Here is a 12,091-nt window from a genome sequence, read left to right on the forward strand (position 1 = left end):
GATATTCTCTGCTTTCAGTCAAGATCCATTGGACATCAGCAATGATATTCCTCGTTCCATGGCTTCTTCTGAATCCAGCTTGGACCTCTGTAAATTCTCTGTCAATGTATGATTTTAGCTGTTTCTGTATTACCTTTAGTAAAACTTTACTCACATAGGATATCAAAGAGATTGCCTGATGATTTCCACATTCCATTGGGTTACCTCTTGTTGGAATGGGCACAAAAACATATCTCTTCCAATCAGTTGGCCAGATAGTTGTCTTCCAAATTTCTTGGCAGAGATGAGTGAGTGCCTCCTGTGCTACCTTACTTTCTCAAATGATTTCAATTTTTATTGCATCAAATCCTGTTGCCTTTTTCTTTGCCAATCCCTTCAATGTACCTTGGACTTCCTTCAGTATCATTGTCTCTTAATGATATGCTACCTCTTGCAATGGTTGAACATTAACCATTTCCTTTTGGTACAGTGACGCTGTGTATTCCTTCCATCTTCTCTTGATGCTTTCTGCATCTGATGATATGGAGCTTTTCCATCATCTCTTTCCACAGATGTAGTCAATTTGATTTCTATATATTCCATCTGGTGAGGTTCCCGTGTATAGTCATCTCTTATGCTGTCTAAAGAAGGTATTTGAAATGAACAAATCATTGATTTTGCAAAATTCTATCATTTGTTCTCCAGCATCATGTTTATCACCTAGGCCATATTTTCCAACTACTGATCTCTCCTCTTTGCTCCCAACCTTTGTGTTCCAATCACCAGTAATGATCAATACATCTTGATTGCATGTTTGATCGATTTCAGATTGAAAAAGTTGGTAGAATTCTTCTATTTCATCGTCACTGGCTTTAGTGGTTGATGTATAAACCTGAATAATAGTGGTATTAACTGTAGGTCCATAGCTATTTTCCTATCACAGACGACATTGTACCTCATAACTGATCTGGATGGCCAATGCTAGCCCATTTGAGCTCACTAATGCCTAAGATATTGATGCTTATGCATTCCATTTCATTTTTGACAACTTCCACTTTTCCCAGATTCATATTTTGTACAGTCCATGCTCAGATTTTCAATGGATGTTTACAACTGTTTCTCTTCATTTTGAGTTGTGCCCCATCAGAAATGTAGGTCCCCATGGGCTTTACTTCATTCATGTCATCACTGTCAACTCTACTTTGAGGAGGCAGTTCTTCTCCAGTCACATTTTGAGTGCCTTCCAACCTGAGGGGCTCATTTCCCGGCACTATATCTGACAGTGTTTCTCTGCTATTCATAAGGTTTTCAGTGACTAAATATTCAGTAGTTTGCCACTTTTTCTTCCTAATCTGTCTTCATCTGGAGGCTCATCTGAAACCTGTCCACCATGGGTGACCCTGCTTGTATTTAAAATACTGGTGGCATAGCTTTCAGAATCACAGCAACTCACAAGCCACCACAGTATGACAAACTGACAGATGACTGGTGGCATTATGATATAAACCCCCCAAAATTCAGAAACATAAAATCACTGTCATCCAGTTGATTCCTATTCATAGAAACCCATAATGTTTTCCAGACTGTAAATCTTGAATCCTACTATCACATCTTTCTCCACGGAGCAGCTCCTGGATTTTAACCAACAACCGTTTGGTTAGCAACTGAGTGCTGTCATAACTGAGCCTTCTTCTTATATGAATAAGGAACAAACAAATAAATGAGAGAAAAGAAAAAAGCTTATTTTTAGTAGAACAACAGCTATAAACATAAAATAAATGATCAAACCAAAACTAAAACCCTCTGCCATCAAGTTGAGTCTGCCTCATTGCCACCCTATATATATAGGGTTTCTGAGACTTTAATTAGTTATGGAAGTAGACAGCCTCATTTTTATCCCATGGAGTGGATGCTGAGTTTGAACAGTCAAAATTGTAATTAGCATCTCAATGTCTACCACATAGAATTGAAAAATTATCTTTTGAAAAATATCTTAATAGTAATAGTTTCAGACTAACCATAAATACTTACTAAAAGTAATGGATGTTTGATGAGGAGCAGGGTATTTTTATGGTCTCAAAGGATCATCTGACAAGGAATTCCTTAACTATAAGTAGAAGAACAGTAGCTTTACAGTGGAGAATTCTGCGAAACACTATCTTAACAATGAGATCAAAGTCAACATAGCCAACCATGGGATAGACCAACACTGTGTACTTTCTGATTGGATTTATTGAAAAAAAAAAATAATAACATTTTGCTGAGTTATTCCTAAATATATATATATAAATCTGTCAGATGCCTTTACGCTGTTTCAAACTCATGGTGACCATATTCACTACATAAAGAAACATTGCCCAGTTCTGTGCCATTCTTTACAATTGTTATGTTCAAGTCCATTGTTGCTGCCACTATATCAATTCGTCTTACTGGGGTCTTCCTCTTTTTCACTGACACTCCACTTTACCATATACAATGTACTTGTTCAAGATCTGATCCTTCCAAATAACATGTCCAAAGTAGAAGACGTAAAGTCTTGCCATCCTCACTTCTGAGGAGCATACTGGCTATATTTCTTCCAACACAGATCTGTTCTCATCATGAGAAAATAAAATGCACTAAAAAAAACTAAAGATTTTGTCCCATATCAAAAATTTGAAAAAAAAAAAAAATTACTCACAAGCAGACATTAGATTTTAAAGGATGAAGTTAATGCATAGAAGTAAAGATAGAATGTATTTTATTCATTTCAGTATCTTGTTAAGACTTATTTTAAAAATTAAATAGGTGGACAAAGTTAGCAAGACATGAGGAATTTTATTTGCTGGTCTTGATAGTGTTACTATTGGGACTCTACAACCTGTCTTTATTTGAGTATTTTGAGATTAACTTGCCTAAAGAGCTCTGGTAGCATAGTGGTTACAAATCGGACTGCAAACCACAATGTCAACAGTTCAAAACTACCAACTGTTCTGTGGGATAAAGATGAGGCTTTTCTGCTCCTGTAAAGATGTATAGCCTTGGAAACCCTGTACAAGGTCACTATGAGCCGGAACCGACTCCAAAGCACATAACCACCAACCACCAAGGTAGATTAGCTTTCCAGTCAGTTTATTAGCCAGTCTCTTACACTAATGAAATAGACTATATTAGTCAATATTATCTTTGATATGTTGCAGTAAGAAGCAATTAGTGGCTTTCAACAAAGAAGCTTGTATTCTCATTCATGCTCTTTGTCTGCCATAGTGGACTCCTGTGCTCTGGTCCATGTGATCTCTTCATTTAGAGACTGAGGCTAAAGAAGAATAATTTGTCTGTGACATTGATGTTCTTGAGAACAGCCTGAGAGAATAGAGGGATGGCAGAATCACAGAGTGTCTCAAAGAAGTTCTCCACAGTGGGAAGTGCTACTTCTATTCTTATTCTAGTAGCCAAAGTAAGTCATACTTGATTTCCTCAAAGAGTGCTTTCAGGGAAAAACAGAAAAAAGTCTGAAGGAGCAAGATCAGGACTACAGGTAGGCTGCCTTAAAACCTCAAAAGGAAGTTTTTGCAGAGTGTCAGTCTTGGTGTGGTGTTGTGGGTTAATGCGCTAGACTGCACAGTAAGTTTGAACTGCAAGATTGGTGGTTCAGGCTCACCAGTCACTCCTTGAAAACCCTCTAGAGGGTTGCTATGGGTCAGAACTGACTCAAGGCACTTAACAACAACAACAGTAGTGTGGGCAGTGGTGTGGGGACATGCATTGTCATGCAAGATCACAGCACCATTGTATAGCAGTCCTCTGCATTTAATCCTAAATTAGGCTCCACCTATTTAGTGAGTATTTCACTGTAATGAACACATTTTTGTTCTGATAGTGTTCCAATACTGATCCTTGAGAATCCCATAAAACTGTAAGCATCAATTTTCCGGCAGCTGGTTGAATTTTGAGCTGCTTCTTGGTTGACAATTGAAGATGTTTCCATCTACACTCTGCCATTTATTCTCAGTCTCATAGTGGTGAATCCATACCTCATCACTAGTAATAATTTTTTAAAGAAACTTTTCCGTTCCTCTGAGTATTGTTCAAATTTTGTTTACAAATGTCCAAATGTGTCTATTTATGCTCTTCTATGAATTGCTTCATTACACATCTTGCACAACCTTCCCAAAACCCAAGTCTGTAGTGGATTAATTCATAGACAGAGTCATGGCCAATTTACAAATGATTTGACACATAATCCACTGTCACTCATCTATTCAACAGAATCATTTCATGTGCACAATCAATGCTGTCATCAATTGTGAGTGTGGATGGACATTTTAATGTAACTAGAGTGTGGGCAAATTTTGACTCATTCTCATACTTACATGAAACATTCTTGTATTTATGTGAAATATAACCGATAGTATCAACTCCTCTATTCCTTTTCTCACACTTGCTTCAAGGCCCTGATATGCATTTCTTCCTTTTGGGTTTGCTAATTCTGCTGCCTCTCTCATAAACATCACATCCAATTACCCAGTTCATAAACAAAAAACAAATTCATTGTGGTCTAGTCAATGATAATGCATACCAATCTTACAGGACAGAGAAAAACTATCCCATAGGATTTCCACCACTGATATCTTTAAGGAAGCAGACTGCCACATCCTTTTCCTGCTGAGCTATTGGTGAATTCAAACCACTGACCTTTTATTAGCAACCAAGTGCATAACCACTGTTTTACTAAGATCATGCAGGGTCCTTTTCTTACTTGTGCACCATCCTATTCATAATCCTTTAAAAACACTAAAGCTGTTCATTTATAAAATTTTCTCTTTGTCCTACAAACTATCAGTTTCCCAGTGTTAAGAATCAGTGTGCATGTAAAGACTTATTTGCAGGTATCCCTCCTCACCTACACACAAACTTTTGAGCACTCTACTATTGAAATGTCAGGTTATAGTGCATTTATTGGAATCCAAATATTCAGGTGTCTGTAATTTATGATATATTAAAGATGCTCTATAGACAGGAAGGAAAAATTATAAGAAACACATCATAGGTATATGTTGAATAACTTATAATGACTTTTTAAAACTATAAATTTTGTCCAAATTTATTTGTCATAAACACCATTAGGACACTGATTTTGACATAGGCATGTAAGCTTTGTGGTGATAAAACACATAGCTAGCCTAGGTTAATATTAAAATTTCTCTCTCAGTTAACTACCTTGATCCCTAATCTACAGAATTTCATTGGTGCTTAGGTAGAGCAAGTAATGTAAAAACAGCAAGGGAGGTAAATAATATCAGTTTATTTTACTTGAAAATCTAAGAACTCATTCTACATTCATGGACTTATTAGGTGATTTTTTTTTTTTTTTCAACGAGTCCAGTTAAATTTCAGAAAATATTTGGCACTTACATATAAATCTTATTCTTATGTATGATTCAAAAGGCATATGGACTTGTTCTAGTGAGACACGGTAGAATAAGCAGTGAACTGCTAACTAAAAGTTCAGTGGTTCAAATCCACTAGCCACCCCTCAGAAATCCTAAGCAGGGTTACTATGCAGTGGAACTGACTCAACAGCACATAACAACAACATTATCATGATATAACAGAAATTGTTATGATGAGTGAATCTGTAGATGTTGAAACATTTAGGTCTTAGATTTGTAACTGGAAAGGATAAAGGAAATAATTCTCACCTTGGGTCCCATGGGTCAACATGGTATTCAGTGAGCTCTGTCATCATCAGCAAAGGTGGATTGACAAAGCACAGTTTTGGAAATTATTAGAAAAATAAGGACATTTTATAATTAGCCATCATACAATGTGACTCCTCAGTCAAAATAATTACACATTTATTTTTCTTAACAGACTCTATGGCAGACAGCATATTGAAGGATCTTGTTTTCTTATCCATTCCACCACTCTCTGTCTCTTGACTGTTGCATTTAATCCATTGACATTCAGTGTAATTATCGATAAGTATGAATTAATTGCTGACATTATGTTGTTGTTGTTGTGGTGGTGGTGGTGCTGTTAGTTTCTTTTTTCTGCATGGCTGCTCCTAAGGGTTGTAGGAGGATGGAGTTGGCTTGTTTCTAGGGCTAACCTGTGGGTTTGAGTATACAGAAACACTTGAGTGGTATCAATGGGTAACATGTGACAGCCTTTCCTGACTTGGGGGCCTATTGGCTTGAGACACATGTTGAATAGTGGATAATCATTGTATGTGGTGTGTCTGGAGTCACAGTATTGTAAGGTTGTTGTAGATCCTACTGGTGGTGTAATATGAGAGGGGTGAGAAAATCTTAGGGGGTAAGTGACTGATGGGATGCGATTGAAGAGGGATTGTTTGTAGTTACAAACTTTGTGGGCTTCTGTGTGGCACTTTAAGAGTTTATATATGTGGGTGATGGAAGTTTTAGGGTTTGTGTGCAAGGGCTTTAAAAGTTCCTACAGGACAGTCTGATGAAAAACTGGGCTGGGTGATATACAAGACAGGGTGGGATGTTTTGGATGAAAGTTTGGATACCCTGTAGGATGTTTTCAGCTTCTTCTGGCATGTGTATGATGATTCATCTAGAAGAGAATATTGGACCTTTTTAGGGTTTTGAGAAAGCTATGGAGGCTTTGGTTTCTACTCATGTTCATAAGGGGGCTGGAGTGGCTGAAAAAAAGTGACAAGGTAGAGGCTAAACAAATCCAGCATGTATCATTTATGTGTTGTAGTAAAGCTTGGTATAGGAGGGAGGCTGAAAGGTCTATTAAATGTTGAATTGGTGAAGGGTGAGGGTTGGTTGGAACAGAATGAAGAGTAGAGAGTGAGAAGAAGGAGATTCGGGTGGTGGAGGGATGAATGCATGACAGAAGGGTGTAGGGGTTTGGGATTACTAGAGAAGTAGGACATACAGCTTGATTAATCCGACAAAAGATCTTGGATGAGTCTCTATGTCCCATTTGGTTTTGGTAGTGGGAGAATACGAGTGTTGTGCAGAGAATGGGTAGGGATGATGATGTGGGCTGCAAGGAATCAGGAAACAATGGGTTGCAGGTCATGGAGGCCCTCAGGACTAAGGGGGTATTGTGGGACAGCAATTTGACACATAGGATCCTTTAATGAAATTTTCATGGGGTTATGGTGGTGGGAATGACAGGGATGTCAGTATTCCAAATTATGGAATTATTTTTTGGTGAAGTTTCAAGGATACTTACATAGGGACCAGGTGTCTGTGCTAGTAAAATATAGGAGTGACTATCTCTTAGAAATTCAAAATTTATTATGGCTCCTAATTTGTGTAAGCTATCATGTCCTAAAAGAGGAATGGAGCATTGGGACATTACTAAAAAATAATGAGTGAAGGATAAATCTCCAAAGGAACAACTGAGGGGTGGTGTTTGGTTGGGAGTGGCAGGTATGTTTTTCATTCCAATTACTGAGATTGAGGAAAAGAGGAGTGGACCACTATATTCTGTTAGAACTGAAAGACTCTCCCCAGTATCTAGTAGTAAAAAGATGGTCTTACTGGATGCTGTCCCAACTACACTGGGTTCTGAGGGCATATTTGCTGTTGGGGCAGAGAATCCTGTGTACTGTCAGTCTTCTGAAGAGAGCTAATAAGGATGAAAGGTCTTTTATGGGTGGTTGGGATTAAAGATTGGACTGAACCTGACCTGGGAAGGCTTCCCTGGTGGGGCAGTCCATCTTCCAGTGTCCCCATTGACCACATATTGGGTATGGTTTGGTCGGTGGCCTCTGGTTAAGGCATGCTTTTGCCCAGTGTCCAGCCTGCCCACATTGAAAGCACATTCCAGGGAGTATTGTGCTTTATCCTGCTCTGGCCTGGGCAAGTGTCAGGTGGCAGGCACTAGCAACTGATATTTAATGTGCAGTTTTGTTTTTTGTTCTTCTGTTCCTCATCTCAGTTGTTAAAAACATTTAAGGCTGCTTTTGCGAAGATTTCATTGTGGGGTTGAGGACCTTCCTCTACTAAATTTCCTTCTAATGTTGGGTGCAGACTGGTGAATAAACTTCAAATGAGGGAAAGTTTGGCCTTTTCTTTATTCTGGGTTCATGTTGGTATATTTTATCATGATCTCTGAAAGGTGGGAAAGAAAAAGGGCAGGATTTTCATTGGGGCCTTGGGTGACCTCACATAATTAATCATAATTGACAGCCTATGGGTGTTTTTATCCATTACACTATAAAATAAATAATCAGGTAATCCTTTTGTTGGATGCCTTCACTTCCATTAATAATTCCAATTAGGCTCTCTGCAGAGGGATGGCATCTGCTACTACAGGGTGACAGGTGAGGGTCTGCTCATAGAGGGCATTAACATGGACTTCTGCTACTCTCTGTATAAATTCCCTTTCCTCTGGCGTCAAGATATTATTTAAAATAATGTAAATATCATGCCAAGATAAAAGACTGGGTTATCCATTGGAACTCTTTGTGGAACTTGACTGGGCTTTCAAAAAAGGATCCTAAGAATTCTTGGATCTGGGAAAGATTGGACATAGAAAAAGGAACATGCACTAGGTTGGGGCCATTGACCCCAGCTGCTTCCCTTAAGGGGAGGATAGTTGGTGCTGTACTGGGATTGGGTGATTGGCAGCATGGGAGAAGAATCTTAGGAAGGGACAATGGGTGGAGGGGGAGGTGCAAAAGCTGGTGCAATGGGTGGGGGATGTTTATTGGCAAGATCAAAGGGATATTCAGGAGGAAATTGTTTCTGAGAAGGTTAATTTGGTGAGCTGAGCAAGGGGAGAGGTGCAAGCAGAGGAAGAAAAGGCTTGGACATGGGGAACCTGACATTTTGCCATTTCTTTATAGAAGTTGTCAATGTCTCTGAGAATTTGTAAATCAAAAGTGCTGTTTTCTGGACACTGTCTGTCACTGTCCAGTTTATAATTGCAGTCAGGCTATATTGCAAAAAAAAAAAAATCAATTAATACTTTTGGATTGATTTCTGTTAGATGTAATTTCTTTAGGTTATTCAGAAGACAGCCTTGAGGGAAGGGGGTTGTTTGTGAAGCCCCAGCTCCCATTTTGGGTAGGTCAAGGAGATGCTGTTGAAGGTGGTGTCTACCTTCTCACAGGTGAGAAGGGAGATGGCCAGAGGTTTGACTGTTGGACCAGATAGCCTGGAAAGGGTTATGGGATTCCCCATGCCCTCTTCCGGGGGAGTCCAAGTGATCCTCCGAGGATCAGGGGATGAGGCAGAATCTCCTGGGATCCTCAGGAGAAGATGCCAGGCCCTGATTTATCTACATCCAGGAATTTGTGACCGGTGTTGGATGAGGAAATATCTGGCAAAATGGACTCTGGAGCCATGTAAAAGAAAAAATGGACTACTTGGAAATGAGCGGTTGGGGGAAAGGACTTTACAAGAGTTTGAGAACCACCAGGGGTGCCCTGGCCTGGCCTCACACTCCTCTTGAAAGGGTCCATGATCCCTCATAGTCAGTTGCAGAAGGAAAGACAGAAAGAGAGAGAGTGGAAAAAAACAGACTATTCATATATGAGCAGTCAGAGAAAGAGATCTTAGGTTGAGGTGTTTTGAGAGTTAACTAGGGTGTGCCCCAGTCAGAAACTTGAAATACTCCTGGACCAACTCTGTAATCTCTTGCAGTCCACTGGTGAAAGAGAAAGAGAGAAAGGAAGAGGGAGAAAAGAGACAGAGAGTGGGGCTCAACAGCAAGGACAGGCTTATTCAAGAAAAACATGGGAGAGCCTTACTGACCAAGGAAGGCCAGTACAGTTTGAAGTTTTTTCTGAGAGTTTGGGAGGGGGTGGAACTCAGAATGGGCTAACTGTGGAGGATATGAACTTTTGTGAGGTCTTGCCAGAAGGTGGAATTTAGGTGGAGCTAACTAATTCAACCTGCATGCTGAGCAAATAATCCAAGAAGCTAAGTTATATGAAGAAAAACATTGCATCAAGATTGGAGGAAGACTCATTAACAACCTGCGGTATGCAGATGATACAACCTTGCTTGCTGAAAGTGAAGGGAACTTAAAACATTTACTGATGAAGATCAAAGAGCACAGTCTTCAGTATGGATTACATCTCAATGTAAAGAAAACAAAAAATCCTCACCACTGGACCAATAAAGAGCATTTTTATCAGCAGAAAAAAATTGAAGTTGTCAAGGACTTCATTCTTAGATCTACTATCAACACTCACAGAAGCAGCAGTCAAGAACTCAAATGATGAGTCAGCTGGTGGTGGATGATTGGAGTCAATCTGGAACATGGTCCTGTGTTCTGCTGGAGCCACAAGGTTAAGAAGGAAAAAAGGGAGACAACTACCTGGACGGGCAATTCCTTTTAGAGAATTGTGCAGCAGATTTGCCTAATGCAAATTTGCCGCACAAGACCTTTTTAAAGTGTTGAAGAGCAAAGATGTCAGCTTGAGGACTAAGGTACGTCTGACCCAAGTCATGGTATTTTCAATAACCTCATATGCATGGACAGTGAATAAGGAAGACTGTAGAAGAATTGATGCTTTTGAGTTATGGTGTTGGAGGAGAATATTGAAAGTGCCATGGGCTGTCAAAAGAACCAATAGATCTGTTTGGGAAGAAGTGCAGCCAGAGTGTTCCTTGGAGGCCAAGATGACCAAACTTCGTTTCTCATACTTCAGACATATTATCAGGAGGGACCAGTTTCATGAGAACAATATCATGTTTGGTAAGGTGGAGGGTCAGAGGAAAAGAGGAAGACCCCCCCCAAAGAGATGGATTGACCAAGTGGCAGCATTGATGGACTCAAGTATGGCAACAGTATTGAGGTTGGCCCAGGATCGGGCAGTGTTACATACTGCAGTGCATAGGGTTGCAATGGGTTGGTACCAACTTGATGGCACCTAACAACGACAACAACTGGTGGAAATGGGAAATTGAAACTTAAGGAAAATAGACATTTAAGAGAGTTATGGCAGTTGATTAAAAAAACTCTTAGACAGAGAGGACCTCTGACCACTTTCCATTCCATTGGAGGAATTTCTCTAGATCTCTGAGAATTCCATAATTGAAGGTGATGTTTTCAAAGCGTAAAGAGGCATTTCGGTTTGATTTCAGATTGTAAATGAAGTTTTATGAAATTGAACAAGAGACACCCTAATGGGGTCTCCTTTTCTATTTTTGAGATATTGGTTCCCATAATTTTTGTTTATTCAGCTAAACAAAGAGGTAAGAGGGGAGTGGCCAGGGCACATGATGTTTCTCTACAGGGTGTCCCAAGGAGAGAAATATTGAGGCTGGAGACAGGAGGGAGGGCCAGAAGAAAAACCATAGTGCTCCCTGTATTGTTCTAATGGTGGGTCCCTGAGACATCTAAGGAAGGCCTGTCAATGCCTTATATATAGGGTCTGGAGGAGGCATTCTCAAGGTACCTTGGAGAAAACCTCCAGAGGCCAACTTACCTTCCCTGTGGGAATGACTAAGGAGGAATCAGCAGGTGATGGATGGTTGGAGTCAGTCTGGAACATGGTCCTGTGTTCTGCTGGAGCCACGGGTTAAGAAGGAGAAAAGGGAGACAACTGCCAAGATGGACGACCAAAGATGTGGACACTGCAATTCCCTTTAGAGGATACTGGAGAGTAACCCCAACTAAGCCTCTTCAATTAGACTTGGTTTGCTCACAACTCCAAGATGTCTTAGAAAGAAAAAGTTAATCTCATGTCTAGGATTCGCCTGTCTAGCTTCCATCGACTACCACACCTTAGATCACAGAGGAGCTGAAGAGAAGAGGGTGTGGGGGAACAGGGCAAAGGCAACCCAAAGCCAGCCAGGAAGCTTTGGCTTACTTTTCCGTGTCCCACGTTGGGTGTCAAAATGTAAGACACAAGAAAGAAAAAGAAGAGGAGAGAAACATGGCTTCAAGAGCAGGTTGGTTCATTGAGAGTAAACCTGGGAGGGGATACTCTAAGTCACCAAAAGAGACAAAGAGCCCACCTGTTTCTTACAGACTGGGGTATTTAAGGCAGTGTGGTCCTAAGTACAGTTCTGGTAGTTTCCAATGGGTGGGGTTATTGAGATTTTCCTGTAACCTGAAACTACCAGGGGGAGGGTCTCTTGGTGAAATAAAGACTTAGCTTTCTGGAGACCTGAAGCTTAAGCAGGACTTT

This window comes from Chrysochloris asiatica, unplaced genomic scaffold (genome assembly GCF_000296735.1).
Source record: "Chrysochloris asiatica unplaced genomic scaffold, ChrAsi1.0 scaffold00513, whole genome shotgun sequence".
Classification (NCBI taxonomy): domain Eukaryota; kingdom Metazoa; phylum Chordata; class Mammalia; order Afrosoricida; family Chrysochloridae; genus Chrysochloris; species Chrysochloris asiatica.